This window comes from Gymnoscopelus braueri (assembly GCF_963280865.1).
Source record: "Gymnoscopelus braueri genome assembly, chromosome: 6".
In the NCBI taxonomy this organism is placed as follows: domain Eukaryota; kingdom Metazoa; phylum Chordata; class Actinopteri; order Myctophiformes; family Myctophidae; genus Gymnoscopelus; species Gymnoscopelus braueri.
In genome coordinates this window covers 49,057,911-49,073,550 of record NC_137607.1, presented here as the reverse complement: position 1 = coordinate 49,073,550, position 15,640 = coordinate 49,057,911, and the positions used below count along the sequence as shown (strand labels likewise).

Genomic DNA, 15,640 nt, shown 5'->3' with positions numbered 1-15,640 from the left:
AGGCATTAAAATGACAGGGTTGTGCTGGGAGGTGAAGCTGCATGGGCTCAGGGGGGGGGGGAGAGGATTTAGGGCTGTGTGTGTGTGTGAGTGTGTGTGTGTGTGTGTGTGAGTGTGTGTGTGTGTGTGTGTGTGTGTGTGTGTGTGTGTGAGTGTGTGGGGGGGCTTTAACCCATTCAATCCCGGAACGCATCTCTGTCATTTTAGATTTCTTTGGCTATTGAAAAATTGCAGATATACAAGCTTGTAGAAAAAATCTTTGGATATATATTTCAAGAGAACATTTGTAACTCAAATCTTTGCTTCTGGGGGTCCCTGGAACAAAATATCTTACAAATGTTCTCTTAAAAAAATATACATTCAAAGATTTGCACACATTTTCACGATTTAAAATAGCGTGGCACTCGGTGCCGTGCTATGAGCTTGTAGATCTGCTATTTTTGAATAGCCAAAGAAATCTTAAAATGACCGAGATGCCTTCCCGGATTGAATGGGTTAAGGTTGGTTCGGGGCAGTCGGTCTGGGCCATGCCTGGTTGAGGGAGATAAGTAATGGGGGGGGGGGGGGGGGGGTAGAACCTTGTCTCCCACTGCCATATCTAATTCACTACATTAAAACCTGGTTATCAGTAGAACAGGCTAGAAAGGAGAGGGGGGGGGTAGGGGAAGAGGAGAGAAGAGGAATATAGAAATAGTTTGGACAGAATTAAATGATGGAGAGTCAAATGTGATGGAGGGAGGAGAGAGGAAGGGAGAGAAGCTAATAGCTGTCTATTGATAACAAGCCCCGCCCAGGCTTATCAAACCAGTCGAGGACTTCTTTTGACTTGAATCTGAGCTACCATTAGATGTTTTGTTTTGTTTTGTGTTTTTCAGTCAGCTTTCAGAGTGGGGGGGGGGGGGGTGGGGGGGGGGGCGAAGGAAATATATGAACATATATGTTCTTATATATGCAACAAATATGTTTATCATATATGTGATATATTCGAAATTGTCCGCCTGCATATATGTACATTATATATCGATATATATGGCATATATATTGACATATAAGCCATATATGAGACATATATTTCCTATATATCCACATATATGCACCTTAATATGGCATATATGCAGCATATATTCTGCATATACTTGCCATATATTGGCAAAAAAGAAAATATGATAAAAACAAAATTATTAAAAAAAACTGGGGGGGGGGGGCGCCAGGGGGGGCAATTGCCCCTCTTGCCCCCCCTATAGAATCGCCACTGAACAACTGAACAAGACAATACATTTTTGTCTGGATTAGACTCAGCGTGACCAATGACCATAACAGCATTAAGACTCCATTAGACCAGATCAGCATCAGTAAGCAGCCGCTAGCCATTGTGTCTCTCATGCATATCTATGTCCAATCTACATAAATGAACATGTATATGTTCTTTCTGGTGGGTGGTTTTTAATTGAAATATTTAAATATTTTGATGACTCTCTTGGCTTCATCAAGTGAATTCACCTGAAAAAGGGGGAGAACAAAGCAGCCAGCGGACCGCATCACCTTGGCCCTTGTAATTCATAATAGCCTTTCCGTGCCTACGGTTAATGCATGATTTACTGTATAACGTATGTTACTAGGTCAAGGTCATGGATAGATTTTTGTCCCATAGTCACAGTGAAAATAATGGCTGCTGTTTCATAACTCTCTCTTGCATGGTTGCAGAAATATCTTGGTGAACAGACACAGAAAAATGTACACTCACACACGCGCACGCACACACACACACACACACACACACACACACACACACACACACACACACACACACACACACACACACACACACACACACACACACACACACACACACACACACACACACACACACACACACACACACACACACACACACACAGATTCTGTGATCCCTACCTTGTCATGGTATCGTATCTCGTAGTCCAGGATAATCCCGTTGGGTTGCTCTGGCGGCGGCCATGAAAGTGAGAAACTGCGGCTTGTTGAGCTCACTTGGTGCATTATGGGAACTTCTGAAGGAGCTGTTCACACACACACACACACACACACACACACACGCACGCACGCGCACACGCACACAAGGCTGTTAATATGTCTAACAATTGTGAATGTCTTAACGGTATGTTTTCATGATACATTTGTAGGGATTCAGACCCAACAGGAGAAATATGTTATTCTCTCCTCCTGGGACCTAAAACCATGAAAATAAATGAGGAACAACAAGAGCCCTGAGTCAGATGTCTTAATCACCAGGGACTGCTAAAAATGTTTTTGTTAAACATCGTATTTCATGTGCCAAACAGTTTACTCGGTGTGTCCCAGCATAACACAGCTGCCACGTGAACATTGTAACTCCAGTTTAAAACATTTAAACGTTTTTTTTTACAATTAGCTAATTGTGTAATTATGTAATTATGTAATTATGCAAGACCTGTTGTCTAATTCTGTCATCTAATTTCAAAATACCGTTGCAAGTTGACCCGACAATAAACCTGTCGTTTCTAAAACTCCCCGAAAGTTTTATCCCACGATTTTGCAACCCCTTTTTTTCACCCAATGCCAATTGTCTAAGTAGCCTAATCCTGGGCGCTACACTGCCTCTGCCAGCCTAGAGAGAGCCGAGTTCATGCCTCCTTCAATGCATGAGAGCTAACGAGCCTTCTTATCACCCGACAGGGGGAGTTTCCCCGGTTGGACGTAGCGCGTGGAAGGAACACGTTATTCCAACCAGTTCCTTTCCCCCTCCATCAGGCGCCCCTTGCTGACCAGGGGGAGGCAGTATAGAGACCAGGATTACTGCATGTTTTTTGTGAGGGTACCTACCCTAGGGAACACGGGAAGAATATGCAAACTCCACACAGAAAGGCCCTTTCGCCAACCCCACCTAGGGTATGGGCACTGATGACGCGGAGGAGAGGACACGCCCCCAGCGCCCACAGCGTCCCTGGCGGAATCGAACCCAGGACCTTCCACTGTGCCCCCTGCATAGAGCATATTGGAGGATTTCATCCAACAGTGGCCGTTTGCCGTGCAACCTGCACAGCAAACTAGCACGGCAATCAATCATCATTTTCATTAGGAACGAGCGCGCTTGCCCCTAGTTGAGGTAAATGATGTGTTTTCTATCAAAGCAAACGCGGCTTTTAAATCTAAGTTGGAAGTAGCAAGAGGAAAATATCACTTGTGCCTGTCTCCATAAAATATGGATGGAGTTGTAAGTCAGCTCCCCTTTTATAGTCTCTGAGAATTACACTGTCAGTGCGGGGAGGGGATGAAAAAGAGAGACGCTAGACGGGGAACAGAGGCAGAGGGAGAGAGTGATGGGAAGGGGGAAGAAAAGATGGATCAAAGAGAGGGATGAGGAAAGAAACACAGGGGGAGGTATAGGAAGATAAACAGAGGGAGAGCGAGCGGAGAGGGACTGAGACATTGATAGACTGGAGAAACAACAAGGGAGAGATGACAAGCTTATAACAGGTTCACTAGGTTCACTGCACACACTCTCTCTCTCTCTCTCTCTCTCTCTCTCTCTCTCTCTCTCTCTCTCTCTCTCTCTCTCTCTCTCTCTCTCTCTCTCTCTCTCTCTCTCTCTCTCTCTCTCTCTCCTCTCCCAGTCATCACCAGTGGTGGAAAAAGTAATCAGTAAAAGTATCAATACGACATTGTAAAAAATACTCTGTTACAATTAAAAGTCTGTTATAAAAAATGCACTTGAGTTAAAGTACAAAAGTTTTGTCATCAAAATATACTTAAGGTACTAAAAGTAAAAAGTATTTATTACGTAAAATGCGACAACGTTGGCTATTTTCAAATAGCCAAAGTTTAAATAGGGCTGATGGGGTAAATGTATGTTTTGTAATAATAATCAAAATCTACAAAGTAACTAGTAACTAAAGTTTTCAAATAATTGTAGTGGAGTAGAAAGTACAATATTTGCCTCTGAGGTGTAGTGGAGTAGAAAGTACAATATTTGCCTCTGAGGTGTAGTGGAGTAGAAGTAAAAGTATTGAGATTTGGACATACTCCAGTAAAGTAAAAGTAGCTCAGAATTGTACAGTACTTGAGTAAATGTACTTGGTTACTTTCCACCACTGTCTCCAAGCCATCACCTCCCTCTGAAACCTCCTCTCCTCTCCCAGTCGTTAGCCTCCCTTTGAATCCACTGTGACATTGTTTGTAGCACACTGTATTGTACTACGCACACACAGGCTCAGGTGCACATCAATACACACACACACACACACACACACACACACACACACACACACACACACAGACACACACACACACACACACACACACACACACACACACACACACACACACACACACACACACACACACACACACAGACACACACACAGACACACACACACACACACACACAGACAGACACACACAGACACACACACACACACACACACACACACACACACACACACACACACACACACACACACACACACACACACACACACACAGAGACACACACACTGGACTGGTACGTTCCACTCACCAGCTTGATTGGTCGTAATGTTGATTGACAGCTGCTGTGCCGGGTAAGGGCTTTTGTTTGATACTCCATTTACTGCCTGCATGAAATAAAAAAATAAAAAAACATTCCACATAATAAATGAACAGTCCATACTTAGCATGCAAAGTTAACCGGTCAATAATTCCACTTTAAAGATTGTAACACAAATAGTTATTGTCATCTTTAACAAGCACAACCTCGTTTTCAATTAAGGCTTTATATGCACCAATATTTGAGGGCAGACCTTGCTTGCTGGTAAAAAATAATCACAAGCAACTTTTATATCGTCTCTGTCGAATGGAAACCTCATATGTCCAAAACTGTAACTTTTCAGGATTAAAAAAAATATATATATTAAAAGTAGCAGATCTACAAGCTTGAAACGCGTCGCTTTGCACCGCGTTTCGAGCTTGTAGATCTGCTACTTTTGATGCTTTTGTGTGATGCTCTAGCATGGACAAGTAGGGCGTTAATTTGCGAAAAAACGCAAAGAGTTAAAATATGGAGATAAGAGGTTTCTGCCCGACAGAGGCGATATGTAGTCTGGCTGCCCAGACCCCTGCTCCACACCTCATTACACTTTGTTCACTCTGTCCCAGTGCTGGAGCAGTGCCCGGTATAAACTGTTACCATCATGGTGGAAGAACCGCACGATATATCTGACTGAATTCGGTTGGATTTGGAGCCAATCAAAGCACTGTATGATTTGTTTCAGATCCACTAGGCTAGACTAGTCATATCTAAACCGAAATACAGTTTTCCTCCAATTTTTCAAAGAAATACAAACCGTCACTATAGTTTATTAAAGGCTTCATGCACCACAGTACAAACTAGAAAAGGTGCTCCTCGGAGCACAAGCGGACGCTGCGTTCATGATTTGCGGCATTTTGTTCAAAACGGGCCACTCCTGCAAAGTTTAGATGTCAATCTTAGCCAATCAGGATGGAATATGAAAAATCAAACAGATCCGTCTTGATCACATGACTATAGAGATCATGTGTACCGATTGCGTGAAATTTGGATAAAATCTGAAGGAGCAATATAAAAAAATGCCTTTCGGCCTGGCGGAGACAATAACATACATATACTGCCCATCATTGTACAGTATGATGAGCTCAAGCTCTTTTACGAGCAAAAAAATATAGGCCTTCCATATTAGACCTTTAACCATAACTTCAAGATAGATAAAACAATGTTTGTGTCCATCATTTTGAAATGTGAAGAAGCTTATTTTTTAAATGCAGATTGTTAAATATTTTGTGTGTTATGTTACGTTATGTATGTATGGCTACCATCTCAATATGGTGTTCTGCTGCAATTCCCTGTACTCTAAATTAGCAGACTAAAGACAAGACTATAGTTTTCCAGTAATACAGTATACAGTATATACATAAAATATTTTGCCCCAGGCAATGTGTTGTCACAGGCTTCTCTTACAGGCTGAATAACCTCTTAACCCCATTAAGCCCTTTTGGAAATTCTCAAATACAAATCTTCATTACGTTTTCAACCTTATCTTCATATTATTGGTCCTCACTAATGTACATTATGGCACCATTTCTGTCTACTCTAACTCTACTACTCTCAAACCTGCTCACCAACAACATCATTAGTGGTCATTTCTTACAAGATTACAAACATATACTTTTTAATTGATGCAAGAACAAAGGCTTCTATTTCAGCATGCCTAATGTCCAGGAAGAGACAGCATTAACTTGGAATCCCCACTGATGATGTCATCGGTAGGCAACTGTCCACCTCAAATGACAGTATGCCATCTTATTATGAGCATTAGTGAGGACTAATTATACGTTTCAAATGGGTGAAGTACTCCTTTAACTCCAACTGTCTTTGTTAATGATTTATCATTTATTTGTCATCCAGTTGCAGGACTTTGCACAGTTGGAACATCTGTGTTTGAAGAGATTAAGCTGTTAAGATTTAATGGGATCATTCAAGTGTTCTACACCAGTGGTTCCCAAATTGGGAAATTATTATGGGGGGGGGGGGTCCCCCAGATGATTAGATTAATGTCCAATATTGTTTTCTCTCTCCACAGTAAACAAACCAACATACAGTCTAAGTGTATACAGCATTTCTAAAGTTACAATTTAAATACTTTTAAGACCTTTTTAAAGGGATAGTTCACCCCCAAAGTCTTTTTTTCTATCGATTAGTCACCCCATGGAGACTTGAATTCATGGATATATATTTTCTTTTGTCGCATTCCTAAGCCAATAATTTGATGACCGGCAGCGGTTCCGGTAGGAGACACAAAGAGTTCTCCTTTGTGTCTCCTGCCGAACCGCTGCCTACCGGTCCGCTGGTCATCAAATTATTGGCTTAGGAATGCGACAAAAACAAAAAAATATCCATGAATTCAAGTCTCCATGGGGTGACTAATCGATAGAAAAAAAGTAGTTCACCCAAGTTTTTTGGGTGAACTATCCCTTTAATACCAAATTGGCCACATTATCAAATGTTACGTAATAAAGATAATACATCTCCTAACCTGTATGTGGAAGGTGTAGGGCGTGTGGGCCCACAGCTTGCTGATCTCCACCCGCGTCTCCTTTAACCCCTGCCTGCCCGGAGAAAAGGCCACGCCGCTGTCGTCACATGGCTGGCACGCCCGCCGCTCGCCGCTGCGGCAGCGCCGACACAGGACGTTGTAGGCCAGGTCGTCACGGTGACCGGTGTCCCGGGAGAGTGCCACTCCAGCATCACGGAGGTCTCGTTGACGACCGACACCACGTTGCGAGGCGCTGAGGGAACGCCTGGACAGACAGACAGACAGACAGACAGACATACAGACAGACAGACAGACAGACAGACAGAAACATGCAGAACAAGGAAGTTGAGGACAGTGGTGTAAAGTAACTAAGTACATTGTACTCAAGTGCTTGAGGTACTTTTACTTAACTGGAGTATTTCCTGTTTTCATTACTTTTACTACATCTCAGAGGCAAATATTGTACTTTTACTCCACTGCAATTATTGAAAACTTTAGTTACTAGTTACTTTGTAGATTTTGATTATTATTACAAAACATACATTAACCAGCCCTATATACATTTTGATGTGATGCATTGTGAGCTTGTAGATTTGCTATTTTCAAAAGATTTTTATACATTGAAAACGGGTGAAATGGGACATTCTGCACAATGAGTAGCTACTTCGTACTTTTGGTACGTTAAGTACATTTTGATACCAATACTTTTGTACTTTTACTCAAGTACATTTTGAATTCTGGACTTTTACTTGTAACAGAGTATTTCTACATTGCAGTATTGATACTTTTACTTAAGTAAAAAATGTCAGTACCTTTTCCACCACTGGTTGAGGTGGAGTGAGACAGACAGAGAGTAAGTGAAAAATAGGGAGAACACAGTCCAAATCTGTGTTTTCTCTTCAAAATTGTCGAGTATTGGATCATGTATTTTTCATGTGTGTAACATGATTCATGTTTCTTTATTCCCAACCGTTTACGTGTTGTCAGTTACCTCGCAGATGTGAACGGTTCTTGACATTACTGCCAACCATTTTCCAAAGCATAGCGTGGTTTGTTTGATTTTCGAGGAAACCATTGGATTCTGGTATGAAAATCAACTTGCAGATACTTGAAACTCGCTTGAGATAAGTAATTCAATACACTAAATATCATTGTGAAGAATTATTGATTGATGCTCGATTGATGGAATTGAGGCATCTAGCCATGAATAGTCCCTGAAGAAAAGACTGAATTACGAACAAAATGAAAATGTCCACGATGACTTCATCATTCGTCATGCAATGACGTTTAGCCAATATACTCTAGTCTAGTCTGTGCGTCACTGTAGCCCCAGGTTTCCAGAAGGTGCCATGTACCCATTTCCATTCATTTTCCCAGCCAATACAAAAAAAAAGAAAGACATGCTCCATCTCCAGTTTATTTCCTGTATCTGCGTGAAGTAGGTGGCCGCCTTTTTAGGAGAGCGGAAGCAGATTGGAGTCTATTATTTCCAATGGAAGAGTGAATGTGAACACAGCTTCTGAACCATTCTTTAACCCCATGGTCTCTGAACTAAATATTGGACCCAATCGTCACAAGCCACACAATCAGTGTTGTAGTGCTAATTTTAGAAGTGGGGGAGCGCACCTCTGAAGCCCCCCCGCCACGAGCCAGCTGATTGGTGTTCTGGCATTTCAAGCATTAGTGAGTACGAGTGATGTCATGAGATTGGTGACTCAGAACTCATCATGCCAAATGAGATTCACCTTGGAACTGATGAGATTCAAGTGGGAATGAACAGTGTGTGACACACGTGATTCTGTGGGAACAGACACTGTGAGATACATGAACGCAGAAGGATGCTACATCTCAGATGTAGCATCCTTAACATCTGTGAAGAGTGGCGTGTGTGAGGGAGTGGATTTGCAGGGAACACTCGCTGGGCACATGTACAATATTAAGGACCCTTTCCCACCTAACCATTATTGTTTAGTTTAGTTTAGTCTATATAGCGTCGAGGTGTGAGCAGAACAGTCCTGAAGCAGTAGAACTGAGTTGCCAGTTAACGGTATTGGAAAATGGTACTGTAGGTGCTTATACTTTGTGTTTGGAAATGCCAAGCAAACACTTTTGTGTACAACCGGATGCTAGAGTTGGGGTGATACTGATAATGTTATGAGAGGTCGAAGCAGAAGTCAATTCCATAATGCCAGGAGACTCCCATTAAAACGAGAGCCATGAATAATAGTGTAAAACCTGGCTTATGGATTGACAAAACGATGGATGGTCGAAGCTATGTCTAGATAATTACATGTACAGTATGGTCCTCTAAAGACTGTTACAACAGCAGCAGAGTTCTCAGTGTGTCTGTATAGTATTCAGCTAGTATTACAGTGATATTGGACTGGGGAACTGGCGTTCGGCACACAATGTTCTAACTAGGCAGTAGACAGAGGAGCTTTTAATGATTCACTCCACCTGGCACACTATTACCTTCCCTGTCAGTCTGTCTGTCTGTCAGCCATATTTAAAGGGGAAATTTGAAGAAGAAACTGACATTCAACCGTGACATGTATAAAAACCCTTTGTACGGCCATGGTCCAGCCAAATACTGCTCTTCTTGTTAAGATGGCAGGTCAGAAAAAGAGTGATGAGTGATGAACCCATTTTAACAAGAAGTTTCCCAGGCTTTTTTTCCTCCACTATGCTACTTCAAAGACACGCAAGCACGCACGTACGCTCGCATGCACGCAAGCACGCAGGTGCAGTCGCACGCACACACGTACGCTTGCAAGCAAGCACACATGCACGCACGCACGCACACACACACACACGCACACTTGGTTGCTGATGCAATTCGATTTTCTGTCAGACAGGCATCCACAGTGAGAGTTCACTGTTCCGTGTCACTAAACTGATTGTCGGTTAGAGTTTACCTCCAATAGTACATAGAAAATACTTTATATTGGAGTTACGTGCCAATCTTTTTCACAGTCCTATATTCCTGATGTCACGTGAGAACTGAAATTTTTGTCGAATTCTACCGTATCAGAATCACAATCTGAATCATCTTTATTGTCACATCACAGGTTTAGAGGTGTGAAACAATGGGTGAAATGTGTTTTTGTGCAAGCTCCATCGTTTTGATTGTTTCCAGAAAGACAAAGGAAAAAAAATAAAGAGGGGGGGGGGGGGGGGGGGGGGAATGAAAAAAGACAACAAGGTATATCTACATATTTACACATAGCTATCCATCCAAACATTATGTACAATAAGGTGCATGAGCATAGCAGCTGGAATATACCGTTCATGACAGTATAGTATATGGACCGTGATATGCTCCTGTAGGTAAATATACAGGAAGGAACACAGATTTGCAGTGATTTAGTTGACCGAGTAGAGACGATATAGAGTTCAGATTCTGGGTCATAATTGGCAAAAATAGGCAAACAGCGGATCTACAAACTCACGATGCGCCGTGTAGTGAACCGTTGTATTTTCGGCAAAGAGATTTGGTGTGGAGGGAATACACGGAGAGGGCCAATTACAGACTCCTGGGGAACCCCAGTCAACGAATAACAAAGTTGATGGTTACCCTAAAAGTGGCCGATGCAGATGCAGGAAACTGGGACCAGGCTGAATACATTGACAGTGGCGAGACGGCATCAGCCGGCTTCCATTGACACTTTAGAGATATTATTTTTGACTTTTCCTGGGAGGTCCATTCATGAATCTAAAACACTGTCTTATTGACCCATCTACAGTATGAATGAATACAAAATGTACCCCCCCCCCACCCCGCACTGACACTGTCGTATCCAGGTCATTTAGATGCATGCACATGCACACACACACACACACACACACACACACACACACACACACACACACACACACACACACATACATACATACATACATACATACATACATACACACACACACACACACACACACACACACACACACACACACACACACACACACACACACACACACACACACACACACACACACACACACACACACACACACCACACACACACACACACACACACACACACATATCCGCACACTTCCATGTGTGCGGATGAATCTGCGTGGAAGAGACAGACGGAGCTGATTCATGTCTCAACCTACTTTCACCATCTCTCTGGGGCAGCGGAACGGCAGCGTTTTGTCAAACCCTATACCGCTGTAGCTGCAGCGGAAACGTAGCGCTCTCCCTCTGCTCTAAAACATGGTTGTTTTCCGCCGCTCAAAACGTTGTGGCGCCGCGATATATGCCGTGGGCTTGTAGATCGGCTGTTTTCGGCAGTGGTGTAAAATAACTAAGGACATTTACTCAAGTACTGTGCAATTTTGAGTATTTCCAATTGTCTATACGTTGTAGACCTTGAAGATCTACTATTTTCAAACATACATTCAGTACTTTAAGTACATTTTGATAGCAATACTTTTGTACTTTTACTCAAGTGGATTTTTAATTCCGGACTTGTAACAGAGTACTTCTACATTGCAGTATTGACACTCTTACTGAAGTAAAACATTTGAGTACTTTTTCCACCACTGGTTTTCAGGGCACATGGGTTGAGAGAGGTAAAAAGTTGAGAGACTCACTGGTGCAGGCGTCCTCCGGTTTGTCCATGTCCTCCGCGGTAGTAGCCGTTGCGGCAGCCACAGAGGGTCAGCGGCCTCCACGGTGGAGCGGCTGTACAGCGGGCACTGCTGGCACAGGCCTGCTCCTTGGGCAGACTTAAAGGTGCCCTGAGGACAAGCTGTGTGGAGAGAGAGAAAACAGCACAGGGTGGTTTAGTCTGGAGATAAAGGACACTGGGGGGATTGAGGGTTTCCATTTCAGGGACTGGTAAGGTTACAATCAGATAAATCTGGGGCATTAAAAGATTCGGTTCACTGATTCTTATTCAAGTGAGTTTGTCCCAATGATAAATACACGGCAAAATCCTTGGTGTTAAATGATGTCTGAGACTGTACAAATGTAACCAAAATGGGCCTGTAAGCTAAGGGTCCATTTGTACAGAGTTAGAGTCAGTTTGAGTCAAATGGGTAAATTAACACTCAGGATTTTACTGTGTACTGACTATTGTCCTACTTTACTTTACTATATTTGTTTATTTGGAAGGGACAATGCACATCATCGTGACATTATCCTCTGTACATGATTTTATGTAAATATGCCAGATTTAGCTATAAGCCCTTTTCCATCCGTATAGTCCCCAAACATAAAAACAATATAATACAAACATAACAAATACACAAATGAACATTCAACTAGGCTACTTATATATATATACATTTTTTAATGATCTAAGAGAGTCCTACATAGCAGCAATAACAAATAACAGCATGAGTTTTTTTAACCATTAACATTGCTGTACCTGGCCTGGGCCGCAGCGTGGCGGTCCAGGCACCCTAGGCTGCAATGTCAGCCTGACAGCGGGCCGCGGGTTCGAATCCCGTTCCCGACGACCTTTGCCGCGTGTCACTCCTCATCTCTCTCCCCATTTCCGTCAGTCTACTGTCCTATCTATCTCTATAAAGGCATAAAAGCCTTTGCTGTACATATCCACGGAGGGCCTTTGCTACTACCGTACAATTAGACAATGCTGCCCAGCACTACTCGTGCATTTGTCTACTGCGGGATACTGCTGGGGATGTTATTAAGTGGTTTGTTCAAGATCCCTTTAAAGATAAGCAGTTGACTGACTGTTACTAATTTACCTGCCTACATTTTGCATTTTCTCCTGAGGATTCAGCTCTTCAATGCCCCAATTCTCAGCTGCAGACTGCAGTGTGTTACCTTCACTTCAAACATTACATTCCTATAACTGTCTGTACAGTATGTGTTGATTTACTGTCTGAATTGAATACAAACTTTACTCAAAGTTTGAGGCTGGACATGTGTTCCTGGCAGTGGAACCTGTATACAGGTATACAGGTAGTCTATACAGTGTATATAGGCTACCTGTATACCTGTACTTTCCTCTTTTAGAATCAATGTGAACACTGTATATTAACCTATTAAGACCTGAAGCCGATTCTACAAATGTCTTCTAAATCCCAACAGTATTCTGAAAAAACATATGTTTCTATATCTGTGGTGCTCAAACTTTTTCATGTCAAGGACCCCCAAAATGATATGTATTTGGTCGCCGACCCCCATCTGAAAATGTTTTGTTCCAGGGACCCCCAGAAGCAAAGATTTTAGTTAAAAGTGTTTGCTTTAAATTATACAAATATATAAAAAGATAAATAAATAAATAAAAGGATTTTCACGATTTTTTCAAAAATAGCAGATCTACAAGCTCGTAGCATGGCACTCGGTGTCGTGCTATGAGCTTGTATATCTGCTATTTTTGAATAGCCAAAGTGTAAAATAATGCTTTTTAACTCAAATCAAAAAGTGACACAGATGCGTTCCAGGTCTCAATGGGTAAAATAGATAGTTCACCCCAATCTTTGTTTTTTTTCTCCATCGATTAGTCATCCCATGGAGATGGACATGGATGTTTTGTTTTGTCGCTTTCCTAATCCACTAATTTGATGACCAGCGGACCGGTAGGCAGCGGTTCCGGTAGGAGACACAAAGGAGACTCTTTGTGTCTCCTATACCGGAACCGCTGCCGGTCATCAGATTATTGGCTTAGGAATGCGACAAAAACAAAAAAATATCCATGAATTCAAGTCTCCATGGGGTGACTAATCAGAAAAAGTCATTTTGGGGGTGAACTATCCCTTTAAGGATGGAAAACGCTGTGTAGGAAAAGAAGATGGTGAAAGGAGAGAGAGATTTAACTACAGGCTGTCAAATGGCTGAGTAAAACAAAATGAGGCACTTTGATGTTATTTTCTGGATTTAGTTATAGGATCTCGGCACGATTCTGCCATCTCTTGCACTTTTACGTTTTTACTGGTTCAAATGAATGCTATTGGCTATTTGCACCTTGAGTTGTGCTGGATGACAAGCTAAATGCCTGAAAGGAACAGGACATCCAACGTAAAGTCATGCTGTTGTAAGACAAGGGAGGGGGGGGGGGGGCGGGTAAGTAGGCCATGTGCAAAAATAGTATTTAAAAAAAGAAAGTTTGACAGTGAGTCAATGAAAATAAGACTTAAGAACAGAAGCAGTGAGAGAAGAACACAAACAACACTGCTCTGTCACCAGGGTTGATTTCTTTGACTAAAACTATGACGAAAAATGTTCGTCGACTACCTTTTTTTCACTGATGAAAACTAGATAAAAACTAAATAAAAAAACTAAGCTATGAGTCATTTCATGTTTGGTTGTGCTCGGGTGTTGCGCTCTGAAATTAGCCGATCTACGAGCTCACAACGCGTCGCGCTGCGACGAGTTGCGAGCTTGTAGATCGGCTATTTTCAGAGCGCAACCAAGTGTAAAATCAGCATTACGACGCGCCATCAAGGCACCGCCAAAATACATTATAGTCGACTAAATCAACTGTAGGTTTAGTCGACTATAATATTATGATATTTAGTCGACTAAAACAAGACAAAAACTCAAACATTTCAGATGCCTAAAATATGACTAAAACTAAAAAAAACAACACTGTCACCAGACACACTGTCACCAGAGCAAACGTTTATTCCAGGATTTAAGTGTCTTGCTCAAAGACATCGAGCAAGCAGGAGGAAACCGGGGGATCGGACTGACCTCTTGACCTCACCACATGACCCCGTAGAGCTATTTTTACTATTTTTTTAATGGTGGAACAATTTAGGAATTTTTGTTAACGTTTCTCGGGGGGATTTTTGAAAAATGTTCCCTATAATGACAGGAAGAGAAAGATGTCCACGTTTCCCCACTGTCTGTCTGCCTGCCAACCATCATTATGTTTCTCTCCATCTGTCTCTTCATCCTGACTAAGAGTTCCACACATTCTCCTCTCTTTGTTGCCCGTGAACTGTCATTGGCTTGACAACCTTGCGTGCCTGCTTGCGTGTGTGTGTGTGTGTGTGTGTGTGTGTGTGTGTGTGTGTGTGTGTGTGTGTGTGTGTGTGTGTGTGTGTGTGTGTGTGTGTGTGTGTGTGTGTGTGTGTGTGTGTGTGTGTGTGTGTGTGTGTGTGTGTGTGTGTGTGTGTGTGTGTGTGTGTGTGTGCGCGTGTGTGTGTGTGTGTGAATAGGACTGTAGACATCTGGTACGCCAAGGTCATCTATTCAACAACCTTGCTCATACACATGGGTGTATGTCACCATGGTAACACAAGTCTCGCTCTCTCTCTCTATCTATCCATTATGTCTAACCTCGCACGCTCTCTCTCTGCTCCATCTTTACCTGTCCAGCTGTCAAGAGTATTCCAAGCTGTTGATGTTGTGCATGCTTATTTAAAGAGAGAGAGAGAGAGAGAGAGAGAGAGAGAGTTAAGCCTAATTTATATTTCGTTCTACAACCGCGCCGCTTGACGAAGATAATTGATTTTGAAGTAACCATCCTGACGCACATAAAAAATATGTTATTTTTGGCAAGCGACGCAGCCATACGATGAACTATAAATTATGCATTAGTCTAGAGGGACAAATTGTGTCCCTGTGTGTGTGTGTGTGTGTGTGTGTGTGT

General features: G+C 42.3%; 1 pseudogene across 1 annotated transcript in view; it reads right to left on the bottom strand.

Moving 5' to 3' along the window:
• The window catches only part of LOC308086988 (ephrin type-B receptor 1-like), a 68,303-nt pseudogene that overhangs the window by 28,055 nt on the left and 24,608 nt on the right, over nt 1–15,640 (bottom strand). The window contains exons 4-8 of the transcript in view: nt 14,008–14,038; nt 11,664–11,821; nt 7,065–7,329; nt 4,535–4,610; nt 1,915–2,039 (exon numbers count right to left, since the gene is read on the bottom strand). The product of the transcript in view is annotated as an ephrin type-B receptor 1-like (transcript). The remainder of the gene's footprint in view (nt 1–1,914; nt 2,040–4,534; nt 4,611–7,064; nt 7,330–11,663; nt 11,822–14,007; nt 14,039–15,640) is intronic.